This window comes from Pinus tabuliformis, chromosome 5_2 (assembly GCF_031772625.1).
Source record: "Pinus tabuliformis cultivar Carrire ecotype Pingquan chromosome 5_2, CPIR1, whole genome shotgun sequence".
In the NCBI taxonomy this organism is placed as follows: domain Eukaryota; kingdom Viridiplantae; phylum Streptophyta; class Pinopsida; order Pinales; family Pinaceae; genus Pinus; species Pinus tabuliformis.
Window position 1 is genome coordinate 417,062,945 of NC_142306.1, and position 3,716 is coordinate 417,066,660.

Below are 3,716 nucleotides of genomic sequence, written 5' to 3' on the forward strand. Positions count from 1 at the left end.
CCAATTCTCCCTTGAAGCCTTTCAATTTCCAGAGGCCTCAAGACTACCCACTGCAGCCAAGAACTTCACAACTTCAGGGAATCCACTGACCCTCAGACCAACTCAAGAATACCCTTCCAACGGCCTCGCTTCACCTTGACAACGTCCTATTCAAGGTTCTCAATTTATTTCTCTCCTCTCCAAAGCCTCTTGCCTTTCTTTTCCTTTCTTTTTTCCTTGGCATTCTTTTCCCACTGAGATGTTTTATCTCTAGGGAGAAAGAGAAATTAATTGTCTCTAACTGTCTAGTAATTAAAAATTTCATGGGGTCTTCTCCCATGAATTCTAAGACTCATCATAATTTTCTTTTGAACAAAAATAAATTAAAATAAACTTTTAACATTATAGTTCCACTAGACTTTTTTCAATGAGTCTATTGTGGTAAAAGTAAATACCAAAACATCTACAATACCTAGAATTGTTACAAATTTCCAATGAAAAAAAGTAACATGGAATGAAACAATTCACATTGATAGATGAAACAATTTGTCGCCACTAAAAGAAGACACGAATTGTTATCATTTCAAAAGAAATTGTAGGAAGATTGTAAAGAGAGGAGAGGTAATTTTATCTTGTTTTGAGGATTTATAAGTGTATATGTTTTGGAGTTTTTGGACTAAGTAGAAGGATTTGTAGTCAAATCTTGTCTTTTTTTGGTTTTTTAAAATATTTTTTTCATTATAAATGGGTTCAGCACTCTAAGAATTTCTAAAAACTTTTAGGGAGCTTGGATTATGGAGAGTTCACAACCAAATCTTGTGATTCCGACAAATTTTCGAAAAATTCTAGACAACTTCAAACTAGAAAAATTGCAAAAATATAATAAGTAAAATATGACATTTATAAGTAATAATCATGTGCATTTCTGGAAAATTTGAGGTTATTACTTTTGAGGTATATCTAAATCCTCGTTCCTCACGACTACTAAAAATATTCCCGTAGAGTTTAAATCGAATTTTTAATAAATTAAAAATGAGAATAATTTTATATGTACATATGTGAAATTTATATAATATAAATAATATTATAAAGAACCAGGATAGATGCAATTTAACCAAGGATCCAAACAAAGTGACTAACAATTATAGAGGAAAGATAGTGCATGATTCTTTTAAGTTTTTTATTATTGTATTTTCTTTGACATGATTGATCCAAAATATAGGTTTAATATTTTACAACAAATTATGTTTTTTCTTTTTTCTTTTTTAGATTCTTTCTTAAATACAATACAATGGGATCATATTTAAGAGAGAAAGTGAGATGGAGGGGGAATAGAGTGTGGGAGAGAGACATAGAGGTGGGAGAGACATGGAGAGAGAGGAAGGAAGAGTTAGAGGAGGGGGGCGAGAGGAGGAGAGAGGGAGGGAGAGAGATATGGATATGTAGGGGGGACGAGAGGGAGGGAAGAAAAAAGGCACCAAGAGATAGATGTGGAGAGGGAGAGGGAGAGGGAGTGATAAGGGAGAGATGAAGATGAAATGAGGGAGAGAGGAGATGCGGGAAGGGAGAGAAAAGGAGAGGATAGAGATAGGGAAAGAAGGGGAAGAGAGATATAGGGAGACATCGATATGGAGGTGGGGGAGAAGGGGGGAGAGAGGGAGATAGTGGCAGAGTTGGAAGGTGGAGAGAGAGAGTTTGTGAGATGGGGGAGAGATAGAGGGAGAAGGGAGAGAAAGGAGGAGACAGGACAGAAGAGATAGGGGACTTGAGAGAGAGGAGAGAGAGATGGAGTTGGAAGGGGAAAGAGAGGGAAGGAAGAAAAAATACTTTGAGAGAGAGAGGGAGTTATAAGGGAGAGATGAAGATGGAATGAGGGAGAGAGGAAATGAGGGAAGGGAGAAGAGAGGAGAGGACAGAGATAGGGAAATAAGGGGAAGAGAGAGATAGGGAGACATAGATATGGAGGAGGGGGAGAGGGGGAGAGAGAGAAGGAGGGAGAGAGGGAGATAGTGACATAGTTGGAGGGTGGAGAGAGAGAGAGTGTGTGTGTGTGATGGGGGGAGACAAAGAGAGGTTGGAGTGAGAGAGAGAGAGAGAGAGGGGGAAGGAAGGAGAGATAGATATGGAGAGAGTCTGTGTGTGTTTTTCGGGTGAGAAGGGGAGACAAAAATATAGATGGAGGGGAGAGAGAGGGAAGCAGAGAGAGGAAAAGAGAGGGAGGGAGGAAAAGAGATAGATATGGAGAGAGAAGGGGAAGAGAGAGAGAGACAGGGAGAGGGAGTGAGAGAGATAGAGAGAGAGGAAGAGGAAGAGGGATGGGGAGAGAGAGAGCAGGAGAGGAAAAGGAATGGAGATAGATAGAGATAGATAGATAGATATGGAGAGAGAGGGTGTATGGTTGGGGGCTAAGATAGAGATATAGATGGAGAGAGAGAGAGAGAGAGAGGGAGAAGGGGAAGAGATAGAGAGGGAGAAAAGAGGGAGAGATACATAGATAGATAGATATGGAGAGAGAGAGTGCGTATGCGGGCTAATATAGAGAGATAAAGAAGGATAGGCAGAGGGAGTTAGAGATATAGATGGAGGGGGCAAGAGAGAGAGAGAGAGAGAGAGAGAGAGAGAGAGAGAGAGAGAGAGAGAGAGAGAGAGAGCGAATGTCACATGTGTTTAGGGGGCTGATATAGAGAGACAAATATAGAGAGATGGAGGGAGGGATAGATATAAATGGAGTGGGGGAGAGGGAAGAAGAGAAATATAGAGAAAGGGAGGGAGAGGTGGGGAGAGATAGACAGGGTAGAGACGGAGTGGGAAAGAGAGGAGAGAGGGAAGGAGATAGACATAGACTTTGCATTGATTTCAATGTAGATTTTGATTTATACTCCTATTTGATTGCATGCACTAGATGCATTGGTTTCAATCTAGATATTTATTTCTAATCATATTTGATCGTTTGCACTAGATGCATTGTTATTGGTGTAGATGTCGATTTATAATCCTATTTAATACCTTATACTAGATACATTGATTTCATTGTCGATGTTGATTTCTACTCTTATTCAATTACTTGCACTGGATGCATTGATTTTTGTGTAGATATTGGTTTATAGTCCTATATGATCACTTGCACTAGATGCATTCATTTCAGTGTAGATGTCGATCTATAATCCTATTTAATACCTTACACTAAATGTATTGATTTTAGTGTAGGTGTTGATTTCTACTCCTATTTGATTCCTTGCATTGGATGCATTAGTTTCAGTGTAGATATTGATTTCTAATCCTCTTTGATTGATTGCACTAGATGCATTGATTTTAGTGTAGATGTTGATTTCCAATCCTATTTGATTGTTAGCACTAGATGCATTGATTTCAGTGTAGATGTTGATTTATGATTTGATGTAACTAGATGTCCGATGTACATTAATTTCAAAGTAATTAGATTAATAGTGTGCATTGATTTCAATGTAAGAACATCTCTTCCCCCTCCATCAATATCTTTATCTCCCATTTCCTCTCATTCTTTATCTCTCTATCTCACCCCCCAAACATACACACACTCTCTCCATCTCTCTCTCTCTCTCTCTCTCTCTCTCTCTCTCTCTCTCTCTCTCTCTCCCCTTTCATCTCCCTCTCTCTCTTTCTCTCCCTCCCCTTTCATCTCCCTCTCTCTCTCTTCCCCTTCTCTCTCTCTCTCTAACACTTCTCTCTCCATATCTATATCTCTTCCTCCCTCCCTG